The sequence below is a fragment of the Dermacentor albipictus genome, chromosome 1 (assembly GCF_038994185.2).
Source record: "Dermacentor albipictus isolate Rhodes 1998 colony chromosome 1, USDA_Dalb.pri_finalv2, whole genome shotgun sequence".
Classification (NCBI taxonomy): domain Eukaryota; kingdom Metazoa; phylum Arthropoda; class Arachnida; order Ixodida; family Ixodidae; genus Dermacentor; species Dermacentor albipictus.
This window is the reverse complement of record NC_091821.1, coordinates 399,732,189-399,759,531: the sequence shown is the minus strand read 5'-3', so window position 1 is coordinate 399,759,531 and position 27,343 is coordinate 399,732,189. Positions and strand designations below refer to the sequence as shown.

At 48.6% G+C, this 27,343-nt stretch overlaps 1 protein-coding gene and 1 pseudogene across 3 annotated transcripts in view; both read right to left on the bottom strand.

The window, feature by feature from the left end:
* The window catches only part of LOC135918763 (uncharacterized), a 105,836-nt gene extending 90,958 nt beyond the window's left edge, over positions 1–14,878 (bottom strand). Inside the window, exons 1-2 of one of the 3 annotated variants that reach the window (XR_011511428.1) lie at positions 14,663–14,878; positions 14,269–14,439 (exon numbers count right to left, since the gene is read on the bottom strand). The gene's annotated coding sequence lies outside the window, so the exon portion shown is untranslated. Of the gene's footprint in view, positions 1–6,305; positions 6,545–14,268; positions 14,440–14,662 lie in introns of those variants that run through there. The other 2 variants (XR_011511429.1, XM_065452440.2) reach the window with 2 other exon arrangements.
* LOC139057886 (piggyBac transposable element-derived protein 3-like) lies at positions 10,723–12,603 on the bottom strand (annotated as a pseudogene).
* Positions 14,879–27,343: the final 12,465 nt, after the last annotated feature.

Here is a 27,343-nt window from a genome sequence, read left to right as displayed (position 1 = left end):
CAGAAGCTGCGCTGTCCTCTGTCGACCTGGCGGGTCCCTTCCGAACCATCTCCCGCACTCGTGCGATTCTTCCCTGCACCCGCAAGCGCCAGTGAGACGGCTGTAAGAGCATCCCAGCCGACAAAGAACCTTCGGCGACCGACAACGAACCCATGCCGCGGTCGGACAGCGCGCCACGGGTTTTGCAAGGAGGCGCGCGGACGTACCAAATGCAGCCGGCGAAAATCGTTCGAGCGAGGAAGGAAGACTGCGGGATTCCAAAGCCTCCTGCATATCCGTGGGGACGCAGTGAGCGGTATTACGAATCCCTTCTGGGCGACGGTTCGTTGACTAGCAACAGCTCCACACTTTCCGACAGCCACTGCTACCGCGAAGACCAACGTCGCGCGATCGGTACAGCTGAAGAGACCGCGCGTTCGAGGACAACCAGGTCTGCAGGCCTAGATGAGAGGGCAGAGTCAGCGACGCGATCCTATCCACCCATCGAGAAGACCACGCGAACTGCCCTGCCGTCCACCAATGCGCCGGAGGGCAGTGACAACCTGAATCCGAGCGCCGCGGAACCGACTTCATCCCCGAGGTCAGAGCCAAAGCACCCCGCTAAGCCGCAAGGCCTCGACGTGTGCAGTCGAGATTGTCGGGCACGAAGCGTGTCTTCGCGACACCGCAGCGGCGCGTTTTGCGGCACCAGTTCCCGCTATAGACACCAAAGCGAAGGTTCTTGTAGCACGGCGAACTGTTTTGGCCGAGTTCGAACCGAACTCTCTTCTTCCGAGAAACAATTGGAAACCATCGAAACGGGAAACGCAACGTGGGGCGTATTTCAGCAATCGCGCGGAGTGTCGTCGACGCCTCCAGAGTGCTCGCCGGGTAGGGGAGAAGACACCGAGTCCTCGAGCAGAGATTTTTGCCAAGAAAGCAACAGTTCGCTGCAAACCCCACCGAGGGCGTCAAGCGCCTCCGGCGTCAAACATCCATGGAGTCCACATGATGCTGCCTCGCTTGCCGCCAGTTTCATGGACGAACTCTCTGCGCAGCTGATCGACACCGGTGACCTGTTGGAACGTACAATTAGTACGCGTGAGCGTAACTTGGGAGGCACAGGTGAACACTGGCCGACACTGGGATTGGGAGGGAAGGAGCAGCCAAGGACAGACTCCCAACAGGAGTATGATCTCGCAGAAAGACTGGCTGCGTGGGATCCTTCCCGAGAGGACAGCTACGATCTGTCCGTCCCCGGAGAGTTAGAGTTGCTCGAGCAGGAGCTGTTCGACCCACGGCGCCCGAGGACACCTATGGTGACACGTGACAGCACCTCAAGGCCTTTGACTCGCACGCCAACTGGCATTGGAACATTGTCCACTGCCCTGCAGCGGCGCAGGAGCGCCATAATCGAGGAAGCCAGTCCAGACGTCAGCATATACGATGACCTGGAGTGGATAACTGAAGACGCCGGGAAACCGCTGTCTGGACAGACCCCGTCCGTGGTTGACGCCGCAGCACGCAAACCTTTCACGGGTCCGATGCCCACCGCAGCGACGCACGCTGACCGAACCCCGGCGTACTGTTCCAACGGAGCACCAGCGGCTGCCCGAACAAGCGCTAGGACACTGGCTGACGATGACGCCGACAGATCGTCAGTCACTTCCTTCACATCCACGGACTGCTTTTCGGGGTGCGAGGATGCGTTCATCAAGCCCGGTACGTGCAGCACGTCGGTCGACGCGGAGGATGAGCTGCGGTGCGAAGCCGCCTCCAGCCACGAAGAGGAGGACGACGCACCGCGAGACAAAGCTGGGTCAGAGGAGTCGGTCAACGACGATGACTTCGACCGCGGCTGCGGCACAGTCTTTTCGCTCGCTTCTCCGTGCACTGCATGCGACCGGTCGCCAGTGGGCGCCACCGCCGAGAACGAAGCGGCGCAAGGCACTTGCACAGTGTGCCGTGATTGAGGCAAGGCTGGACTGCGGAGCGTACGGCGCGTCGAGGCGCCTTCCGAAAGCGATTGCCGACCCGAAGAACGAACAGCAGTCCAAAGCCGAGGTAGACCAAGTGCTGAGAGTGGTCAACGTTTCTGATCGTCCCAGTGACGCGGATGTGTTCGAGGCGCCCTAAAATGGTGCGTCAGCAGTTTGAGCGTCTCGGCGATGTCGTGCGGTGCCTCCACAAGCGCCATGCGACCGCAGCGCCTGCATCACAACCGGATGTACACGCTGGACGGCGCTGCCGTCGTATGATTACTATGCGCCCCGTCCAATGAATGAACAAGCGAAGACGTCTTCCTGAGCTGTCCTCGTGGCGCAAGGAGCCGCGCTCCCGTGTTCACCATTTGAAATCTAGTAATCTGTAGTTTAAAAACGATATACTGTCACCTCGCCTTTGTCATTTTTGACAGAACACGCTGCAAGACGCTTCACGTATACGTATATGGTGACCGCATGTTTAGCCGAAGTTTGTCACGCGCGCAATATTACTTTAAGCCTATAAGCGAAAGCATCTTCGCCCAGTTCTAAAAATTTGTTCCTGTCATTTACGCCCAAGATATTCTTGCATTTATCAAGAACTCGCGATTTATAATCTGTGCAGGCACTGCGACGCCGTAAACGGGCAGGTAGTGTCACGCTGAGGCCGCACTTAGCTTTTACGATGGATGGCATCGGCGTGTCGTTTATTATTTGAGTGCGTGATCGGACTGGTTCCTCAGCCACAATCCTGCACCCCCCCCCCCCGCCCTTACGAGCGCACAAATTAAATGTTGTACTAGTCCTGCATGAAACCTTCGGTGTGTTAAATTAATACCAACGTCAAAATGCCTGTTGAAACGTATAGCCAATTACTGCAGCTTCTGAATTTGTCCGTTAAGTTAAGCGAATGAAGTGTACCTAAAATCGACACCCCAGAGAGTATCTTTCGGTACTAATGCTCGAGCTGGTGTCTAAATTAAATTAAAAATTTTAAAATTAAAGTCTGCGACCGTATAAAACACCCAGTTAGGGATCGGGAGCTACCAAGGTGATGCGTACAGTTGTCTTAACGCATCCCCATACTTCGTCACTTAAACGGTGAGCAGTTACTATAATACTATCCTCGAATGCGGGAATCCAGGGACCCTATAACGTAAAACTATTCCAATATCTTTTTATTCCAATCTCTCGACGTCAAAGCCACGTAACAACCGACGCAAGCATCAGGCGGTGACCCGCAGTGTTGTCTGAATAACCCGATCAAACGCTCTCCTCGCACTTTTGATTGCGTTCAAAACGAATAACATTACCTACATTGAGCAGTTTTTCTTATCTAATTGGCTGACAGGAACAAGGAACACGGGCAAGTGGAGAGGATTTTGATGGGGCCGAGCTAGCACAGCGAAAATAGAGAACCGGATGAAGAAGGTGGTGCCGGCGTCTTCGATTGGTCCGCTTCCCCTTACTTACCTTGCAGCGGCTGGTCGTAAATCGCGGCAGTGCTCAATGGAAGGTTAATAGCTCCGTTAAAACGGATCCTCAGCAAAAAAGATTTGGCAGAGCGATGTCATAAACGTACCAAAAGGGCTCGATAACCTTATACGGCCACGTAAAAAGTTTTATTATACGCAAATCAACCAATGCTGTCCGGCAGGTGCAAGTAGCCAGTGCCTGAGCGATCAGCCAAATTCTGTTCCTTGCGGACCGGGGCTGTCCCCGGTTACTCAGAAAAAGGTAAATTTTGTTCGGCTCACTAATGCATATTTAACGCGTACACGACACTTCGACGTGGCGAGTTTTCGCGGTTTTGTGACGTCGCGGGACAGACAGTCGAAGTGGGCGCAGCCCGAAATCTTTTGACCAATAGCGGAGGGCTAGTGGCCAAAAGCCGTCGAACCAGAAACAAGCATTTTTCTTTTGTTCGGTCTAATCATGCATAACCAGTCTGTACACGTCATGTACAGACTGATTATAAACGAAATATAGACTGACTGTACACGTTCCGGTCTGACCATCATCGGTATACGCACCGCGCCTCGCTGAGCCTTTCACAACTATCGAAGTTTTTAAAAAGTCGTGCAGAAACCATATATTATTATTGTAAATGTGAGCGGATAGCCGAACGCTTAAAAAAAGTATTTGCGTTCTTTTTTTTGTATAAATGGTTCGGAACAAAGATTTACCATATCATATCATACCACATAAATGGCTCGCTTGACAGCGTATATATTTGTTGCAGCGAAAATATTTACATATAGCATTTGTTGTTTCATTGCGTAATTCCGTCCGTTAACGAGTACATATATGACAGAATGCCCGTCTCAAAGAGCTCTAACACTCCGCGTTCGTCAGCAAACGCGCCCTGCAATCAACTTTGTTGCGCATGCGCCCTTTACGTCTGCACCTTTTGTATCGACGTCGGAAGCCCAACCTCTGACCACCGACCACTAGAACGAGCAAGAGAGTCAAATAATGGTTATGACCACTTTATCGTTCGCTTTGAAATTACTCGAGATTAAAAACCTGGCGGCACTAAATGGTCACCGAATAAGGTTCGCTCATGTTGAGCGAGTGAACAAACTTTTATTGGGTCCAGCAAGACGCGATAAAACACGCACCCGGCTAGTCCCACAACGGGACTGACAGATATAGCCTGTTGTGGTTGTCACCTTCAACTTCCGGCACGCACCCATATGAGGGGGGGTGGAAGGGGTGGATCGGCCATGGTTGGTTCGCTGCTAACAAAAGGAAGTTTGACTGCTGCGCTACAGTCGGAAAACACGAGGCACTAATGTCGCACATTGCAATTTTATTGCCATTTCTGGTGTACGGACCCAGCCAGCGCGGCTCACAACCGGCGGCCCGTGCTCGAGTCCCTCTTTGCGTTCGCCAGGGTCCGTGGCCCAGTTTCGGGGGCCAAGTTTGTTCCTGGCCCCGAGAATCCCATCCATGGCTACCTCGATAAACACATTGCTACCGAACAGTTATTTCCCTTGACCAAGAGCAGGCCTACCGCGTTTGCAAAAGACCACGATGGCAACGACGTCAATACATTGCACGGTCCTCTCGTGCTGGGCAGTGCTGTACGCCATAAGGGTTTGTAAAGATAACTGTATATAAACGTCTCGTACCTCTTTTCTCCGTAACATAATATCCTGGTGCTATAACGCAAAACTATTCCAATATGTTTTTATTCCAATCTCCTGACGTCAAATTTGCGTAACCGCCGACGCAAGCACCGGGCGGTCACCCGCAGGGTTGTCTGAAAAGACCAATCAAACGCTCTCCTCATATATAGGAGGTCACTTTTGTTTGCTTGAAAAACGAATAACATTGCCTACACTGAGCGGCTTGTCTTATCTACTTAGCTGACAAGAGGCGAGGAGCACGCTCAAGTGGAGAGGGATTCACTGGGGCCGAGCCACTGCACTAAAAATCGACAACCGAATGAAAGAGGTGGTGCCGGCGTCTGCGATTCGTCCACTTTCTCTTAGCTTGCGGCGGCTGGTCAAAAATCGCGGCAGCATGCAACGGAAGCTTACGAATGACGCTAAAACGAATCCTCAGCAAAGGAGAGTCGGCAGAACGAGGGCGTAAACGTGCCGAAAGTGCTCGAAAACGTTACACGGCCACGCAAGAAGTTTTATTATACGCCAATACACCCATGCTCTCCTGCAGGTGTGAGTAGCCAGTGCCCGAGCGATCGGCGGCAGCCATCGTTTATTCCTTTCGGAACGGGGCAGCCTGCGGCTATTCAGAAAAATCTGGTTTCCCATTGGTTTCCCAATGGTTTCCCATTGCATGCTCCTCATCACGTGACGTCCCACACTAGGCACGCGGGAAGACTGCACGCATCAAGCCTCACGCTTTCCCTCGCACCCACAGAAAACGGCGCGCGGAGAGCTGTCTTTTTATTATTAAGCGGTCAGCAGTGGAGATAAGCAAAAGACGTTTAGAGTACTGGTGGGAGAAAAAGTAGGAACTATATTTGATAGGACCCGATCCGTTACAAGTATAAGCAACGGTACAATGTGTATAACGGTACAATGTGTATATGTGTTAAAGATTTAAGGAAGAGGAAAAAGATTAAGGAGATGTAGGCAAAATGCTATACTGAAAAGCATGTATATGCACACCTGATTAATTCAAGCAAGCTAGGTGAATATTTGCCACCGCCCCGTTTCAAATTCGATGTCAAAAAATCATCGTCATCACATCGCACTTGCATCTTATACGGAACATCACGCGGTGACGGCGACAGCGACGAGGATGACGACAGCGATAATTGGCCTGGAGTGTCATACAAACGCTATCGCGATAAAATTAGAAGGGGAAACTTGCCTCAGCCGTCGTCAGAGCGCTGGCTGTCGCCACCGGCTCCACGTCACTGTCGTGATCTACTTCGGGTTATGCTCCATCCTTGGAAACACCGAGATCGAGCACTTCCGACCTCACGTCCGCCGACGTACGTGGCACGTTCCCACTCCTCAAACACGCTATAGTATCGGGTGGCCTTCTATAAGGAAGTGGACGCCGATCGCATGACCGACCAGCAGAGGGAACCTACAGCGATTCTTTAATTCCCTAGAAGTGCTTGCAGGCTTCGCCACCGTCTGTGTATATATAGCTTCGACTGCGTTTATATCTCACAGTGCCGCGAGAAGCGTGGGAGAAGAGACGCCGCGCGTATATAGCGTTTATTTGACAAAGTTTCGCGAGTGCGACGCCGTCTTCGCGCGAAGAAAGCGTTCCCCCGACGACGACGACGGAGTACGGTGCTCTGTTTATCGTCAATTCTCCGAGGCATTTGGCAGCGTCGGGGCGTCGGCAAACAGCCACGACGACGTGGACGACTTGTGTTTCGAACGCGCAAACAGCAAAGCGCCCGAGAGCGCTGTCTCTCTTTCTCTCTCTCTTGCTATCTCTCTTTCTTTGAGCGCACCCCTTGATTGGATTACCAGTCGCACGCATCTCCTATGATCAAGCGCCCTCTTAACTCGCGTCCAAACAATTCGCGCACTGCGTGCCGCGACCGTACACACCGTCCATCTGCCATCGCCACGCACGATCGTTCTTACTTGGTTCTCCGATTCGCGAGCCTCGTATAGAAGCTGCGCGCGTGCAGGGCACTTGATTTTGCTGGACGCACGGCGGGCAATGAGGAGGACAGTCCATCTGGATCGCCAGCGACTATAGACGCTATACACGAATGCGCGCGGAGAATGGCGTGTGCTGTCGAATATGTCACAACAGGGCGTTACGCTTGTCTTTAGGGCAGGTTTTATTGCGTAAATGTGTAGTGTTCGGCTGGTCATTTGCGCCTATCGAATGCCGATCCTCACAAAAGAAGAGCGGTGCGGAAGAGTGAGGAAGAGCCGCGTGGGAAAATACAAGTAGATGCGAGGGATAATTCACTATTATACGATTGTGCCGAGGAATGAGCAGAGTGCACAGCCTCAAGGAAGAAGAAGAGTTAGTTGACGCCTTCTGTTTGCATCGCCTGCGCTTACTGACCAGAGGATGGTCTCCTGGCTAAACTATTAAATATTTCTCTCATTTTACTTTTCGCTTGAACTATTCAAAATTTCCCATCTGTGCCTCCTCTTTTTTTATATTTGACTAATTATTTTGCTAACTCGTTCAATTCTTGGACAATCCCCCGTAGTGGCTGTGAGCCATTCATAAAGGAAAATCAACCAGCCAACCAACCGACCTCCCACAGCGGTGCTCTCCGCCGAGAACTATACGTTTAGCCAAAATCCCGCCACAAGCCACATAGAGCAACGCGTGCTCGGTGTCTGTCCAAGGAACACGCTTTACTGTTGCTCCGAATCTAGACGCCCGCGCGCAAAGCACAGGACGGCCGTCTCCAGCGTGCAACGCGCGTTCCCTGTTCTAATTGAGATACGCTTGTATGAAATGAAGTGGACCATGGTCGATGGGCATCGTCGAGTCACGCAGGCTTCGAGCTCTTCCGGACCGTGCAGCGAGTCTTCGTTCCGTTGATTGACTCGCATCGTCGCGATGCTGCGAGCACGTTCTATTTACATATGCATACATGGCCCGTTGCGCGATAATCGCTTCACCAACTACAGCCACTTGTCCACGCACGCGCGGCGCGCGCCGGGCGCACGATCGGAAATTTTCCGATTGTCCCGTGACTGCAGGCCGCTGCAGTTTTAACGAGCACCTCCCCGGGGCGAGACAAACTCATCAAAGGGGCTTCACTGCTACAACGCGCACTCTCGTCTGCGGAGTTCGCGAGCAGAACAAAGAAAGCGCTGTACACTTTGGGCCTTGTCGAGAATGCCGCGTTGTCATCCAACTGAAGAGGCGAATCCACGGCAACTATTTTGGGCCTGCTCTTTCCATTCCGTGGTATTCACATCTTCCTCTCTTGTTTTAACCGAACCAGACCTGTGGATGGCGACATCCATTTCGTTAGAATCGAGAGAAGGGGGAGTGGGATGCTCAAGAGCTCGCAGAGGAAGCTCGTTACTCAGAAACAAAGCACTTAGCGGCGGGCCATATAAGACATCGTCCGCATTGCGCGCTCCGTTGCTAGGAGTACACTGACGGCGAGCCGAAGTTGAAGCTTCAGTTTAAGTTTTGGACTGTAACCAAGAACATTTTGGTCTATACCTTGTAGATGGTGTGCGTGCGTGCGTGTGTGCGTGCGTGTGTGTGTGTGTGTGTGCGTGCGTGCATGTGCGTGCGTGCGTGTGTGTGTGTGCGTGCGTGTGTGTGTGTGTGCGTGTGTGTGTGTGTGTGTGTGTGTGTGTGTGTGTGTGTGTGCGTGCGTGCGTGCGTGTGTGCGTGTGTGTGCGTGCGTGCGTGCGTGTCCTTCCTTCTAAGGAAGGTGTTCTTGCGCTGTCCGTTCGCCCTGCGTAGCCCCGCCCTTTCTCCGTTTTCCTTCTTCCTTTTCCCTTCGCAGTCCGGTTTTTTTTTTTTTCTTTCTGCCGACTCCGCGTAACAGAACGCGAAGTTTGCAGCCACTGTTTAATATTGCTCCCTTCTTACGCTCGATCTCGGCGCGATATATGCTCTTCTTCCTTCGTCGTGACTTTTCTCTTCGCGAACGCGCCTCGCCTCACGCCTGCTCTACCGCGCGAGTGCGAGCATCATCGGCTGGCCGATTCCTTATGCAAGAAGCGCCTGGCGCGTGTCTGGCATTTCATTCCGTCCAGCACGGTCCCGGCCCGCAGTCAGATGGACGGACGTGCTACAATCACCATGAATGCGAGATGCGCCCGCGCGTGCTCTCATCGGTGGTCGCTCGAAGCGCGTTTGAGTGTAGAGCAGGTGACGTATGCAGTATACGCCGTTGCACCATCTTGCGCTGCTATAGGCGTCAAATTCGGTGCCAGTACAGCGGCCTTGGTGCCGAGAACGTCGTATCGCGCATAGGACAGCCAGCATCGTTGCCTGTGCCGTCGTATCCGGAATCAATGCACGCGTTCGCGACGCCCGCTGTAGTATATATATATATATATACATATATATATATATATATATATATATATATATATATATATATATATATATATATATATATATATATATATATATATATATATATATATATATATATATATATATATATATATATATATATATATACCGCACTTCTCGAACCATGTTCTTCGTGGACAGATGCGCGACGGTCGGATCGCGCGCGATCGTGTAATCGTCGCCGACAAATCCCGTCAGTGAGGCACAAGGTGGATGTGAGGAACCGTGGACGTCGTTATTGCATATACGATGGAATAAATTATTCACCGTTTCGGACGAGTCGTGGCCAGTTTCCCGTCCCCCCGTGTCGGCCTCTACGTGCCGTCTGTTAAGTATGCAGGGCTGCCGCGTGTGTTGAAATAAAAACGCGGCTGTCAGAACGCCCGACGCCAACGGCACGTTGTATACAGTCGTCGCTGAACAAAAGGCAGAAGTGGGCGGAAGAGCAAGAACGCAAAAGTGTGCTTGGCTGTGTGCGGCAAGGACATTATTTCACGCAGCACTCTGCTCTCGAGTGAGCGGCATCGTTCGTGGCGTCTTATGTGATGAGACAGGCTCGAGGATCGATTGTTGAAAAAGAGATTAGGTGTGGCCTCCGTCGGACTCTTCGATGTGAGTGACATCTGAGACGGCGAGGAGCCATCGTCGTCATGGTGGATTGCTGCTGCTGATGAGGATGCTGCGGCTGACGATCCTATGAAATTGCGCTGCTCACAATAACTCTCATTATGCAGTATGGAGTTGCCAAAATGTATGCCCGGATGTTAACGATGATTTATTTTTTAGTTGTCCCTATACCATACGTCATAGGTAAAGGCAGCGACAACGGGGACATTGACGACGACACTTTTCTTGAAAGACATCTCGGATAGCGAAAAGCTGTCATTTTGAGACGGTCGCTTGAGACTGAGCGCTGCTTTGCGCATCAGCAACTATGTTTTACGAATATTGTAAAAGTGTGTAATGTTGGAAGAAGAGGACTTGAATTGTGGTCTGAAAGACGACAAGGAAGATTTGGAAACTATTCTGCTCAATTTTGGCGGATGCCTTCAAGCTGGAAACTCGCTAAAATTATTCTGGTTCTTTTAACCTCTTCTAGCCTGAATTTAGCATACTGCATAAAAAAATTATTTTTGCTGTGGCTTTTTATGTTCTGGTTATGAGGAAGTTACACAGCAACTTTTATGCGTGTCGGGGTTTTAGGAAGAAAGTTACAGCTATGTCGCGAAAACGCGACAACAGGTCGTAATGGATCAAAAAATGTTTATTTTCAAACACACTTGAGAGCTCATTTCTTTGAGTTTAGCACATTTGTATCTCAGTTCTTATGAAAAGAAATGAAACAATTTGAACTTTTTTTTATACACAGATGAACTTTGCACTTTGTGCAGAAGGAAACAGGTTGGCCTTTGCAGCCAGGCATCTTGCATCGTTGTCGTTGCTGCGACACTTCAGGCCAGTGGCCAACATTGTCTTGACGGACTTCAGCATTAGGTGTTGGAGCTGCTGGTCCTCTTCTTTTCTTCTTCTCAAGCTCTCCTTCCACGGAAAGAGACGGCCGGCCCCTCTTCTTCATCACGTCCTTGTTTTGATTGCACAGGCAGCTGGCTAGAGAAGCCTTGAACGCTAGAAGATCCAGTTGATGTTTCTTTGGGATTCCTAGAGCATCACAATCCCTCCGGTAGAGCAGCCAGCTGCTCACAACAGCCATGTCCACAAAATGAAAAAAAAATCGCAGGTAGAATTTCTTCGACTTCAGAAAAATTCTGTAGTACGCCATGAGCCCATCGAGAAGGTCGACTCCACCCATAAAAGTGTTGTAAGCCTTCACAATGGCTGGCTGCTCAACTTCACATCTTTCTTTCTTTTTGCGGTCATACCGCTGGCAGCTTCCTAGAGGCTGGGCACTCCCGAATGTGCTAGCAATATTCACTCCCCGGCTGTCGTACCACTTCACTACTCGGACTTCGACCCCTTCAATAGTAGCCTGCCTCTCCACGTGGCTTCCTCTACCGTTCTTCTTCATTTCTGCATCGCTGGGCAGTCGGCATCCAGAAATTCTGTTTGCGCGTGCAGTTCCCATTGCTGGAATACCACGCTGATGCAAATTTACCAGCAGTTTTATGGATGTGAACCAGTTGTCAAAAAAGAGCAAGTAGCTCTTGTTCTCTGGGATGGAGCGCGAAAGCTCGAGCACAACATTAGAGCTTGCTCCAAGGTCAGGTAATCCAGGAACAGGGCGGATGTCCCCTGTGTATATAGAGAAGTCAGAGACAAGTCCGTGGGTGTCGCAAAGTACAAAAATCTTGTAGCCCCACTTGTGAGGCTTGCTAGGGACGTACTGCTTGAGTGAGGAGCGGCCTTTGAACGGCACAATTTGCTCGTCGACCACCAGCATCTGTGACTTTGGAAGGATTTGAAATTTGAGCAGCAGATTGTCAATGAGTGGTCGAATTTTGAAGAGCCTGTCTTTGCCAGCATTTGCTTGTAGGAGATTGTTGTCGTTGAAATGAAGGCTGTTCTTTATCGCTTGCCACCTGTCACGTGACATAACTTCTGCCACTTTTTCTACTCGCATCTCGCGGTTCCAGTACATGCGCGATCGCGGAAGCCTGTATATGGACATATACATTGTGGCCCCAAGAAACTGCTCCAGTTCAGCGCGTGTTAGGCACAATGCTTTGTTGGCATTCTTCTGCACTGCATAGAGATTGGACTGGTCTGTAATCTCCTCAAGAAGCTTGTCGTCAAAAAAATACCGGAAGTACGCAATGGGAGCTTTCGGCTCATCTGGAGGGTCTGGAAGACCGTCTTCCCATTGAGGGTGGCATGTCCGCGGATGGTTCACTTGCTTCCAGAGGAAACTTCTTGCGCTTGACGTTGACGGCTCTTCCGTTTCACCTTCTTCATCTGCAAACAAAAAAAGAAAAAGAAATCACTGCGAGGTCGCAAACCACATTTGAAAAGCCACAAAAACCTTGGCTTGAAAAAATTGGCTGGGGCTTAGCTAAGGGCCTGGATATCTCGAAGCGAAAAGCTGCGGTGATCCGCGATAAACACGCGCTTGCGGCGAACGTCAAACGATGACGCATAGCGCGCGGCAGCGTGCGCCTGTTCTATGGGCAAGCGCGCCTTATATTGGCCTCGAGCTCCACCACTGGAAAAGCTGGCGCCACCGTCGGCGTGACGTGCTAGGAGGGATCACGTGGACATAGCGGCCGCGTCGGCTGCTTCGGGCGCGCCGGAGCGAGCTGAAAACGAGTTTAAATTCCCGCGTACGCTGCGGTTTTCATTTAGTGGCGAAATTTTCCCGCTTCGAGTGTCTCCTTTGCAACGCTTGAAAGCACTACAATAGGTAGTAGTGGCTGCCTTTGAAGGCGCGCAACATGGTAGGCTACTGCTCGGTGCCGCAGGGCCGGACGCACGTAACGGAGGCCGGTGTCGGTCTTATTCACACGTAGCCGCAGGACAAGAAGCTGTGTGAAGCTTGGCTCGCGAAACATAAAACCGGCAGTCATCGGCTACAACTCGGGTATGCAACAAGCACAGACGCGAGGAAGATTTCTGCTACGGCGCCCGGTCTGCGATGTTCTCAAAACGCGCACTGAGACGCTCGCCTGAGTCCGCTGTCCGACTAATGTCATGACGGTTTGGTCTATGAACTTGTCGATACTATAGATACTGCCAAGTTCAGTGGACTGGAAAGGCAGCGGTGAGAAGCACATTTAAAGAAAGCATGGCATATGGTCATGTTTGTGTTATGAATTAATGCACTGGATTACAAAAAAGGAGCAGCGGGAAATTGCACGCTGAGAACGCCGATAAACATACAGTGCGACGCAACTCCAGAAATAGTATTGAAAGGTCAAAGAATTTAGAAGAAAAAAAAAGATTGCATCGTCGCGACGGCACATCACAGTCCCCGTAGGCGCCGAAGTCTCTACAATGAAATTATTTTTGAACAGCTCTGATAGCGCCCACGCAACAATGGTTGCCTGTATACTGTCAAATGCTCATATTCTGCGGCCTAAAGCTCATGGCACTGTGCGAAAACGCGCGCGCGGAGAAAGCGAAACAGTGCGCGGACAAGCATGCAGACGCGCAGTCGGTCGCTGCGAATCTGCGCGATCGCTGCATTGAGGCTTCATTCTATTACGCTCCATTTAGTTATAAAAACACTATAAGAACATATTTCACATAGTTTGCTCTCGGCGTTTACCTACCTTTCACGCAAGAAGCCGGTTCGGGAGACTCCATCGCGGCGACCGCGCGCAGTGGCGTTCACTGTACGTATTCGGTAAAGAGATAGCGGCTGTAAACGATTGTGTGCTTTCAGCTTGCCCAAGATTATTATTTAGACAGTAAGAAACTTCTCTCGTTTCGAAAGTACTTACAGAAATGTCCGGGAGAGCTCGCGCGTGGTGTTTTCAGTGAGCGCTGACAGCAAAACCTATGAGGAGCGCGCCACGTGATCCCTCATACTACGCCAGCGAGGCGCTTCCGATAGAGGGCGACTCCGTAACTCCTCGCCGCCAATACCCCTCCTTTCAAATGCGCACGGCTGCGGCGAAAGGTCAAACGGTGGCGCGGAGAAGCGACGGCGCACATGGGCAGTAGCCTGCGCAGTGCGTGACGTCACTCGTGCTCCGACAAACGCGGTGTTGACTATCGTAGTGAAGCTTTTGGCTTCAAAAGAAAAAGACGCGCCACTGCAATACAACACGAAAGAACGCTGACGGCGTTTCACATTGCAGCCGAATGCAACTCGCCCAACAAACAAAAAATTGCGCACCTGTGTCGCTCCCAGACTGCCCAGATTGATCTGATGGGGCAGCATGTACTGTGTCAGGGCTGTATTCCGAATCGCTGTCGCTGAGGCAGCTATCTTCGCTTTCTTCAACGGGTGGAACCCTGATCCCGTAGAACCTTCTGGTGTCCATCACGAACAAAAAGCACCGAATAACTGCAAAAAACAAAAATTACTAGTTTTTTGACCACATGCCGAGGAAGACGAAGTTGTGCACAAATCGGGACGCTACAGCCTGTTGATGCGAAAACGCGACAAAGCGACACACGCTTGAAAAAACAACTAATCTTCAAAAACAAATTATTTACGTGATCTGCGTGCATTATTCAACCAAGTGCCTATCATGCAAAATTTTTTTATATTCAAAAAACTTACATACCTTGAATGGAGACGGATGTCAATGGATGGATAGTGAGAAATGTTCTTCGTCGGCATCAACTGGAGAAATGGCAGCCGTCAGCTCTTTACTGAATCGACGATAGATGGCGCTGCCTTTTCCACGTGTTGCCAGACATCTGTGGATTCCCTCTGAGCGCAGGGGTAGCGGCTACAGATGTTTTCTTCTGGTGGTGCGGCTTAAAACCGGTATGATGCGAAATCGCGACAACAGGTCATAAGAGGTTAAGTAATGGTGACAGATTCACGCTTGACAATCTCCAACTAGTTGCTCTAACTTCTAATTTGGTTAAAATGATAGAAAGTAACATGAACATTCGTCTTATGAAATTAGTAGAGGAGAAAGGTACACTTAACCCTTGCCAAATTGGATTTATATCTGGCTGTTCACATAGGGTTTCATACTTCTATAACTGCGGGCTGCTCCTTTTGGCGCCCTCATGTGTAGTTGGAAAGATATAATAAAATGGTTTAGTGTGTTACTAACTGATAGATAATTTTATTGTTCTTTGAAAGTATCTTTCTTTAAATAGACATCAACAGTCGCGTGAAGTTCCACAAGGAGCTGTCACTTCACCATTATTGTTTAATATATTACTATATGTTTATTATATCCACACTATTCTTTTCAATGGTGTATGCCTTACAGTTTCATCAGCTAGAATTCGTATATTTTAATATGTGCAATATGGCAATTAGTTAAAGACTTAATTAGAGATTGTTTGTTGATTGGTCGAGTGTGCATTTCAATTTTTCGTGCAGGTACTGTACGCCTGTTCGAGTAGCCCAGCTCATGGACTAGAATTGTCATATATGCCACCAGCATTTTTGTTATTTGAAAGTGTTCGTTGAAACACCCTGTATAGTCGATTGCAAACGTACCTGTGCGCCATAGAAAACTGGTCACCGAATATTCGCCTCTACCTTAACGCCAGAAAATACATAATTATAGGATTTCCTCTCGTGGATTCATTTCATATAAACCTTACCTACCACCTGCAGAATATACGTCAGCTGGACTGGGCAATATACCTGGGTATAAAATGTGATAACAAGCTTAGTTGACGCACGCACATTGAATATATACGTAAAAGAGGAGTGCGCGCTGTTGGAATGCTAAGGAGGCTTTGCAACAGTCGATCGGGGATGCGGAGAGTCCCTCTTGCGATGATTTATAACATCCACGTGCGGCAAATTTTGGAAGTTGGATGTGTTCTATATATTCAGCTGCGCCGGCATATAAATTACACCTCCTTATTCTTCTGGAAGGGGAAGCTTTACGCCTGTGCCTTGGTTTACGAAAAGTTCGTTGCCAACAATGTATTTTACTAGAAGCACGTTTACCGTCTCTCTTTTGTGTACATTTCGGTTGTTAACGGTGCGAACATCTTTAAAGATGCATGATTCAACTATAAAATTACAAATCGTTTTTATTTATCACCCTGTAATAAATTTTCAATCTTCCTGGCCTCGGCTCCACACTCCTCAGGTCGTCTTCGTACATATACACTTGTTGGTCCCTTACACCTGCGATAATGTGAGACTCTCCTGTTAGCAGGGATCTCCAGATTATATTTGACGATATATATCCAAGCAACGCGAGATACCTTTCTTACAATATATTAAATGGGCTACTGAAGATGACTCATTGGAGCTAAAGATAAACGCCGTCCTAGCGAGAGACGCATCGCAAACAGAAGAAAAATCAGAAATTGGAATTTTCTCTTCCACTTTTGACTGGTGTTGTCTTTAAGACTTTTTGACTGCATGCCAGTATTTTTAGCTCAGTTTCTGGTGGTTACGTTGGCTCTACGAAAAGTAAACTCATCAACCTCGGAAGTTGTAGTAATAGCCTATTCTTTGTCTTTATATTCAGCTCTTACGGCGAATTCTAGCTCACATATTTCAGGTGCATTTCATTGTCTAATACACTCTCACCTAACACTAATTAGACTGGTATGTGTGCCTGGTCACAAAATTAGTTGTGAATGAATTAAAAAATTAAATTATGAGGTTTTACGTGCCAAAACCACTTTCTGATTATGAGGCACGCCGTAGTGGAGGATTCCGTAAATTTCGACCACCTGGGGTTCTTTAACGTGCGCCTAAATCTAAGTACACGGGTGTTTTCGCCCCAATCGAAATGCGGCCGCCGTGGCCGGGGTTCGATTCCGCGACCTCGTGCGGAGCAGCCCAACACCATAGCCATTGAGCAACCAGCTGATCTGCTGCAGTCTCTGGACATACCAACTGATCATTTTTTTCGCATTGGCGTTGATCTTCTCGGGCCATTTCCTACATGTAATGCCAGAAATAAGCGTATTGCCGTCGGTACGGACTATATAACCCGCTATGCCATTACAAGAGCCCAACCCACCAGCTGCGCTACAGACGTCGCTAACTTCTTGCTTCACGACGTTACCTTACAATACGGCGCACCTCGTCCACTTCTCACCGATCGCGGCTAGACTTCCTAGCCAAATTCATCGACGACTTACTTCGATCATGTGCAACTATAAAAACCAGCTTGCTACAGCCTACCACCCTCCAACTAGCAGTCTTGCCGAACGCCTCAACCGGACAGAAGCTGGAATGCTCGCCATGTATGTTCCCTCCGATCACCGCGACTGGGACACTGCTCTACCGTTGGTCACCTTTGCTCATAATTCCTCGCCCCACGACACATCTGGCTACTCGCCCTTCTGCCTTCCATTCGGCCTTGAGCCGACCTTACCTTTGGAGACGTAGCTTTCCACCACACTCGACTCGGCGGCAGAGTACGCTAGTGACGCCGTAGCCACAGCGGCCCAAGCAAGCCATATTGCCCGCCTTTGTCTCTCCGCTTCACTGACACGCCAGTAGTTCCGCTACGACCAACACCATTACTATGTGGACTACGAACCAGGCGCCATTGTTCTAGTTTGAGCTTCATCTCGGCCTCTTGGTCTTCTGGAAAAGCTCCTCTCGCGATACTCCGGCCCTTACCGCATCCTCCGCCAGGTGACCCCTGTCACTTATGAAGTGTCTCCACTCGACGCAGCCACGCCTTCACCTTTCTCTGACATCTCCCACGACAGCCGCCTCAAACCATACATTTCTGGAACAAGTGAGTCGCGCCGATAAGGCGCTTCTTCTGCCGGGCGTAGTGTAACAGTGTGGAATGTTGGAAGAAGATCACTTTGGCCCTGGTCTGAAAAACGACAAGGAAGATTTGGAACTGACGCTCTTCAGCGCGCATTGGCTCAGTCATTCATAAGCGATTTAAATATATATACACTTCTTCCCGTAGCAATATTAGAGATCTCCAGCGATGCTGAGTGAGCGTATAATCCCTGCTTGTTGCTTCCAAAATGTAAGCGCAGTTCACGCCTCCACTCTCCGATTCTGCGTCACGCATGCTATACGCGCAAACCTCTAACGCACTGCGAATAGCGAATAGCGAATAGATGGAACACGGCCTTTTATCACGAGAATGGCTCAGCGACCCAAGCGGACTAGGATAATTAGTGTTGCGGGTCATAAAACAGAACCTAGCAAATAAGCACACTGGCAGCTTACTCGTCAAGTCGGCCTTGCACGCGAATTCCCACAGAGATGGTATAGTTCACAGAACATTGACGTGACGAGGAGGTATAGCACGTGGCTCCCGTTAGTTATCTACACGTAAACCTTCCGGGGATACATGTTCCATTCCGATCTTGAGGTTGGTGGAGAAGCTATCAGGAGTGGTTCAGTAAGCAACGAGAGAGCTCGGTGTCGACGAGCACCTTCACACGCCTGACGAACACTAATCTCCTCAACTTGTGGGACACACATGTGCCCTGTTGCATAAGGTACACGTTGAGAACGGGAAACAACGCGTTGACTTGCTCAAGGTTCGAAGACTATACACCGCGCAGGCGCGCCCGCTGTAGTTCAGTATAAATAAATCAAGAGACAAGGAGGGGTTAGCACGTCGGGCTCCCGGTGCATATTGCCGCAGTCGCATGAGCTCTATTTCCAGTGGAAACTGCGGAGAATTTTTTTTTTTACTAGCGATTTATTGTTATAGGCACGGCGCTCTTGGAACTGCCCGCTGAAACCGCCCGCCCAATCGCAGCTGCTGTGCTCTGAGACTCCTACCGATCAAAAGCGACACCACAGTCACGTCAGCGACGTGCCGAAGCAGCCCGGAGGGTCGACTTCGCGATTCACTAACATGTCGGTTCACCCGGCCACAGAAAAAGTGCCCCTGGGATACTCTACGAATGCAGCCTGCGACTCGACAGCATTCCTTCGAGAGGTGCAAGGTTGGTTGAGCCTTATGTAGCAACCTTTGGAGAAGTGTAATGCCCTAACGATAACTAAACTTGCGTAACCTGTTGAGTGTAAATGAAAAAAAAACAAATAGCAAGTTGCCTAAAGCTCCGGCGTAGTGAATACGGCGGAGATTGTTCTTGAAATCTCATTCTAACAGAGAGAGAGAGAGAGGGAGGAGATTAGGTGCGGAAGGTAGAGAGGTTAACCAGAAAAGAAACATCCGGTTTGCTATACGTACTCTAGGAGAAAGGTGAGGAGAGATAGCTCGGAAAGAAGGGTGGAGAAGGGAAGCAAGTGCACCAAGAGAGAGAGAGAGGGATAGAAACGCGAACAAATACCTATTAGCCCCGAGAACGAACGCGAGCGGCGCTGCGAGCGCCGCTCGCGTGACGTCAGGGCACGGACTCGCGCCTGTCGTCTGCTACAGTTCGGGCGTTGTCCGGGCGCTTTCTGCGGTGTTTTCGTTTGTTCGCCCTCGTTCTCTCTGCTTGTATACTTATGGTGGTCGTCTCAAATATATTTTTACGACGTCTTTCTTTGCGAACATTTATTCAAAGAGCTAATTTCTTAGACAACAATGCAGCTCTCGAAGGCAACGCTACAGTGCCAGCCGAAGCGACGCAGACCAGCCCATTGCGGATTTTTCATACGCGGATAGACAATCGCAAAAGCATAGCCTATAGGAATCCAGTTATGATACCATACCTGCCGCGGTGCAACAAGTATGTCACAAAGCTGGCTATATATGACTTCTACAGCAGTTACGTTGATTTTATTCCGCTAAAACAGGTTTGCTCACGACGAGTAGTTCATGGTATAATATCGAATTCTTGCATTTCCTCACAGAAACGCTCGGCAGTAGCACGGTGACTTAACTAATACTGGAGCTTAGATTCTACACGCCTCACTTGCTTCTTTAACTGCTTGTCAACATTAGGCGGTTCTTCACGTGTTTATTTTTTTTTAAGCGGCGGAAATTTGAAGTAAAGTTTTTGAAAGCTTACAGCTATTTACAGAGTACAAATAGGAATGTACCAATATATATTCCCTTTTCCGTGCTACACGTTCAACTCACCTCTTTAGAGCGCGTTTGTTAATAATTAATAATGCATGTTATGTTCCTCTTTTTTTGTGTATGTTACCAAGTGTATATCATTTATTTATTTCAATGCCGCAGTGTGTTTTGCATTGTTATCGTGTAAATATTTCACTGTGCTTTCATATATTGTATAACTGCAATGTTTTATGGCCACTATATAAATGTAATTTATATGGCGCTTGATGTGTTACCCCATGCAGCCATGTTGTACCTAAGAGGGTGAGGTTACCTCAAGCCCCGTCTGTACGGCTTTTTTCCCTCATCCACCTCCATTTACCACTCCTCTGTACATGTGTGTGTGTAAATGGAAATTAATAAATCAAATCAAATCAAACTCACTTGAGAAATTTACTGGTGCTTGTTGCTTGAGGAATATACATGACGAATCTGTTTGGCAAACTGACACAGGCTGCTCGGCCCAATTTTTTTAGTGAAGTATGCCTGCTGGACAGCATAGCTGCAGCCAGAAAGCAGTCGAAGCGTCAATGACTAGTAGTATGGGACATATTGAAGATATCGAAATTCCCCCGGTGGAGGGTCAGAAATCAAGTGAAAGTATATGCAAGGCTTGTGCTGCTTTCTTTATGAATGTTTGCGATTGGATTGGAGCAAACTTAAAATAGCCTGCAAGGTTCTCTTTTATGTACCGACGAAGCAAATAGTTATCCGTTTGTATAATTAAATAACGCTGGATCGAGACATGGTGAGACAAAAGGTGCTTGAATTTTCCTTTTGTAGGCAATCTAAGCTGCGTAGTAGTAGCTCGAGAATACTTTAGCCATTCCAGTTGGCGCTGTAAAAAAATGCTTTATGGTTTTAATTCGAAGTTGAAGCGAACTGATGGGTTTCGCGAACATAGCGTGCCTCGCCATACGGACAGTCGATTGCTACCGTTACGTGATCAGGGGTGTGCCATATTGTCGATAAAGGCTACTGAGGGCCACTATGATACATTTGATCACTTTCAATTGAGTGGCTCTCGATCTAAACAACGAAACTTTTCTCTCAGGTGATTGCTACTATGGTGTTTGTGAATTAATTATGTAAATACTCTACATGACGCGCCGTCGTGTTAGCAGCCATGAGCAATTCGTTTTTTGGAGGCCTGTTTCAGAGGGGGATGAAAGTAGCAGCAAACATTTTCATAAGAAATGCGCGCCTATTTTTTTACGCATTAATGAATGGCCATATTTGAATAGAACAACACACCAGCGTAATAGGAATCATGATGACAGCTTCGCTGGGCAGTGTCTTTCTAACATCGGATAACATGTTGACGCCAATTACCAAATTTTTCTTCCACGTAAAATGCAATACCTCTCATAGCTAAATACTAAAGGAATGTTAAGTGTTTAGCGAAGCATCATACACAACTTCGCGCGTTGAATTTGCAGATATTCTTTTTTTAGTCAAAATTTACCGATAGACACGGCGCATATATGCATTGCAAAACCTAGTAGACCCCTTTAACGCTACTTAGCTTGCGATATCCAAGCCGCAAAGTTTCTCGACTCACACGCTTTTGAAGAAGAAACTGTGGTTAAGGTATGGCAGCTGAAAGAAGCCGACGTATTCTTCAATACGTACGGCTCGAGCCACCTATACCCCAAGCATACACGAAGGGAACGAGCGCGCGCGGCAGCCGAGCGAGCCGGAGCGAGCGGCGTCCTGGCCGTGACGTCACTCGCGAGAGGGCGCCATTCCTCTTTCTCGGGGCTAATACGAATACAAAGTAAGGTTGTCGTCACGCGTCGTCGTTTTACTTTTTTATCGCGACTCGTTTCCACTGCATCATCAGTATCGTCAAGTCGTCGCTCGGCGCAAGACACGCCTGCAGTATTCGAAATTTCTAGAACGTTGTCGTCAATCCTGTAGGGAAGGAGGCGTATCTGATCAGATTGCGCGGGCGTCTAAAATAATCGTTTGTAAGTAGTTGAAATGCGCGCGAGCACCAGCGATTAAACTGAATGTACGGCGAGACATGTGTAAATGGCGGATGAACTCGACCCAGGGGATTAAATTGGGCCACCGACGACTGCGCTCGCCGCTATCGTCGTGATCTGAGTGTCGCTTATCTTTCCGGGTGCGCAAGTTTGTCCCGCAAAGAGTTACGGCTCGTGTACACAAAAGAGGTCCAGACGCTAGAATTGTTTGTAAGAGCAAATTTCAGCCAATTCTAATGCTGCACACATTATTAGCCAAGGCGCCCGGCCAATAGCAATTGTCGCTTACGAACGAAAAGTTTCGTGAATTCGGTTCCACATTCTTGATGCATGCTTTGTGGCCCTGTTTCGTTTTCGCCTTCACTATACAACGCCACAACCGGTGAAGCTCGCAGAAAAAATAATCACTGCTTGTTCCTTCACTAGAATGTTATATACCCCTGTTGTAGCGAGGTATGTAGGGTTCAAGCGGTACAGACACCGCGTTGAGCACTCATGTCGCATATTCATTTCTGCATGAATCACAACGGTGTCGATTCCCTAGAAGGTCATCGTCTTCAGCGTTCTATTTCGTAAGTCCTCTTTTCTTTTCTGCTGCACTTCCTTTCTATCTTCTTGTTCTTTTTCGTTGAGCGGGTTCCTTTCTTCGTTGATCCCGTAACAGAACATGCACGCTGCGACAGCGTGACGCATGAACAGCGGACGAAGTGAATGGACTCTTGTCAGCGCGCATTTGCCGTCAAGCAATACGCCCGCGAAGCACGCATACGTACACTCAAGTGCCACGACGCGCACACTCCATCGACCGCCTACACGACCGTCTCGCAATGCTTCTCTTCTCCGTGAGACGAAGTACGGACGTTGGCACGGGCGGTGCTCTGCGCGTGACGCAGCTTTCGACCCGCCACCTCTCGAGAGGATCGCTGCGCCTGTGCTACCGCCATGCACCGCTGAAGTGTTGCCATATATCGGCTCGTTAACGGCAGAAGCCGACTCTTGCACGGCATATATACCGCGCAACTTTCAATGTTTCTGCCATCGTGCAATACCCGTAAATTTACTTTCTTTTTTGCATTAGTTTGCCCAACAGCATTGACGGGGGGAAAAATGACGTACGCGCGATCCCGAATTGCCGTCTCCCGTACGAACTCCACTCGAGTTGTTGAGGCAGAGGAACACACCTGCGGACTGAAGGTGTGAACCAGAGTGAAGGGACCCTTACTGAGTGGTCGATATTTTGATCGATTTACCTATCGTAACTGTCGAACAAAATACAAATTTGGTATATTTGGGCAATTCCTCAGGCCGTACACTCATTTGCCGACATCTTCTCAAGAACGACTTCTTTGAGACGCGCACAACTGCGTGTTCGTCCGCTGTAGTGTGTACTGCGTGCCGCCACCATTCGCAGCGTCTTCATGGCACACAAAATTCCGCGCTAGTTATAGCAAAGCTAAACAACACTCGGTAGCTCAGTGGTTAGTGCCTGGGGATGAATTAAGTTGAGCGCACTAAACCGTGTTCTTATTTTGCGTCCATCCGTCCGTCCATTTCGTTACGACTACGACGACGACGACTGTTGTCGTGATCGATACGTTTTATGACGTCTTCAGGTCGCCTCGTCATCCAAGGCCCCACCCTCACCATATGGAGAAGACAAAAAAAATGTCACCCCTGACGGGCAACAGTGACGCGATAGAGCTAAATGCTTAGTACAAAGCTAAATACAGATACAGAGCTAAGTAAATATAGATACAGAGCTAAATAAAGTTTTGTGAGCCTTAGACTGTTTCGTGCAATGTTTGTTGGTATGAAAGTTCGCAGCGTGCGAGTGAGCAATCTCCTTTGGAGAAGTAAAAGTATGAGTCGTGTTCGTTCGTGGAATTTGCGCCTTCCGGCGCTAAGGTGCAATACGGCTCCCCACCCCCTTGTGGCCAAAGGACAACTCGCTCCTGATGGAAGCTGCCTTCACATCTGCCCTGTCGGAACATAGCCACTAAACTCTACTAAAACAACCTTTAAGCTTCTTTTACTGCAGCATTCGTTGGGTTTTTTCTCAAATTTATACCTGGACTACACCACTAATAGCTGTCAAACAATCCTTGAACTAAAGCAAGACGACGCCAGCGCCATTCAGTCAGTATGAGATAAAGACTCCATTTTGGGATTCAGCCACAGGGACGTTTGCTCCGCTCTACAAAAATTTCTTATGGAATCCAACCAAATGCCCCGCTAAATTTTATCTTTTCTTTTCGTGTTCAATTAAATAATTAATATTCCTTCGACCTGACTTCGCTGATATTATTTTAACACAGAATTTTACGTTCAACAGCGCCAAGTCCATAGATAGTCGGAAATTTATTCTTCAATAAAAATTGATATAATCCATCAATTTCCTGGCCAATCTCCCTTAGGTTGTAGGAACCACATACGTGATACGAAATAACAAGCACACGTGTTCCATCGTTGTCAATAAATCTAGAAGATTCTGTGGCAAGCTAGAGACAATAGATTTCTTTCTGCACTGTAGACGTTTCGCTATACTAAGAGACATATTATTACAAACTCCGCTATAGTAGAGTTTGTCGCCATAGAATCTTCTAGATACGCAGTGCTGATATAAATTTGTCCATACCTAAGATCCTGTCGTTTAGAGACCCTATTCTTGGTTTGCGCGACAGAAACATTTGCTTAGTAATTCAAATATTTTTTTTCAGCATTTGCTATTACATCATTTACTTCCTCCTCCACACTACACCCTTTATATATAATTGATATTTTTTTTTTATTTTTTGTGGTGCCCCCTCTCTCTTCGCGTTCGTTTCTCTTAACCACGTTATTAATGGCCAATCCGCCACTGTGGGTATGCGCCACACTTGTTCAGGACAACAACAACAACGAAGACGACGACGACAGTAACAACCGCTTCTCAACTGGGAAGGTGACGTGCTAGAACAATAGGAAGGCGCGGACGCCAGCTCTATCTGCAGTACGCAGACGTGGAGCCGGCGTCGGATAATCACAACAGCTAGATGTTGGTGCGATCACACTCTCCTGGATAAGTATACTTTCCATCGCTGTAGCACTAGACACAAAATTTGCAACGTGGATTATAAAGTATTTGCAAAGATATTAGTTAGAATTCGATCAGCGATGGGTACGGTAGCCTGTCTGTACGTATAACAAAGTTTAATCATTTGTTGTAGTCGTATCATGTCACCATTTACAACTAGAAGGATGCGGTAGCTACTTGGTAACGCGGCTACCAATAAGCCTACAGATATAGATACTGCTACCGGTTATAGACTACGACACAATAAACAAACCTGGACTAAAACAAAACCGTCTTTATGTTAATATAACAGTGCAGCTGAAGACAAATGAGAAGAATGTGCAACAGCCATTGTCATGTGTTACAAAAACGAAATCTGGTTTATGTATTGTTGTTCAGAAGAAAAAGAGCGGTAAATGTCGGGACATTTGACCGTCCCGACTTGGTCAACTCGGGACTCGGGACCTTTACTTAGAAGCTGAGACTGGCCTTCTTAATTCGGGACTGGCCTTCTTAATTCGGGACGGTTGGGAAGCTTATGTCGCAGTAAAGATAGTAAATGTAAAGAGGTGACAAATTACCCCGCGAGTTGATCGGAGGCGGCGTTGCGTCGGTATCCAGAAGCAACGCAGATTATCTTTTTTGGTAAAAGAAATAACACATTTTGCTTTGTCTGATGCAGCAATAGAATTAAACCATCCGCAACGATAAGTCTGTGAAAGTGGTCGTTTGCTGTACTCTGAGAACCGTGACGTCTTTTTTAAACTGTAACGGGGTCATCTACAATTTGTGGAAAGCGAACGCTAAGCAACGGAAGGCTGCCGAGCGGTAGTTTTTAACGATTACATCATCCCTCATTATCTCTCTCTTTCTTTTTTAAAGGCGGAGCACACAGAGCCATCCAACATAGAGCCTGCAGCAACTAGTTATCTTTCCTTCATGGCAAGGGTTTCTACGGGAGTCTGTGTGGGAAGGGCAAGGGTGGGGTGCTATATTGCCTTTGTCTTGCCCTTGCTTATAGCTCCTTGACATCCATGCAAACAATACAGAAGCGCGTCTCAAAACATTCGCCGGCTCTCGTTCACTCTCCCAGTCCGCCACACACCAGCGTGCCCCTTCTTTCTCCTCCAACACACCCTTCCCCAAACTCTCCTTTCATTGCTCACTCCCGTCCCGTGCCCCGCATATTTGTATCTTTTTTCTCGCTTCTGACTCAGCCGAGCTTCGTTCTTGCCGGAGAGACGCGCAGCGGCCCAGCGAGGACCCGACCGTGTCGTACGTCGGGCCGCGACCGAACAACTTGGCTGTCGGTTCTTGGCCGCAAATGGTTTCCTCTCGGCGACTGCGCGCTTTTCTCCGTTGTCGCAATAACACGCCGTTCGTTCGCTCTGTCGTGTGACTCCAGCAAACTATGAGCGCCGAAAAATAAATTCTCTTTTTTTTCTTTCTGGTCGTCTGTAGAGAATGAATGCATCTCATCGCGGGAGCCTGTGCATAAAAGAGTCGCGGCGAACCATTGTGCCCCTGATGCCCACCACGAGACGAGAAAGTCTTTTGCAACCCTCCCCGGCCCCGCCTTGCAATGCCCTACATCGTGTAGATTGTAGCAGCGATTCGCGCTAGAGGTTGTCTGATGTCACGCCGTTGGAACGCATACAGAGAGCCGTACACTCTTACGCCGAGTGCTTCTGTGAATAGGGCAGTATGCCTGTTGTTGCCTGGGAATCGGTTGCCGTTTTCAAGTGTCACTGCCTACGGATGCTGTATGAACAGAAAGCTTCGCTATTTTAACTGTCGAACTTTTCTTTTACCTCTCTCTCTCTCTCTCTCTCTCTCTCTCTCTCTCTCTCTCTCTCTCTCTCTCTTGTGAAAGCAGCCTCGATACGAGCGGCGCGTTGTATATATGTACAGATACATAGGTCCAGATCAACTGGGAGGCCATAGAGCAACGGTATCTTAGAGTGGCGAATATAGGTAGGACAAACGTGGTTGTTTCCATCAGCCTCACTATATGCACTATTCGAAGCATTTGACAACACCCCGGTCTCTGAAAATGCATAGCAACAGTGCTCTTTTCGAACACCGCACAAATTTGTCGCACTTACAGAACTATATTGTCGCGGTTGTATTACAAGCTTTACAGAGCATTCTATAAAGGCGAAATGCTTATGTCTTTGCTCTGCTTTAATTCCATGAGCACGCCACGCTGTAACACGGGCCCATGCCTACATTCTTTTTCACCTCCTTTAGATGCTACTAACAGTGCGTTTC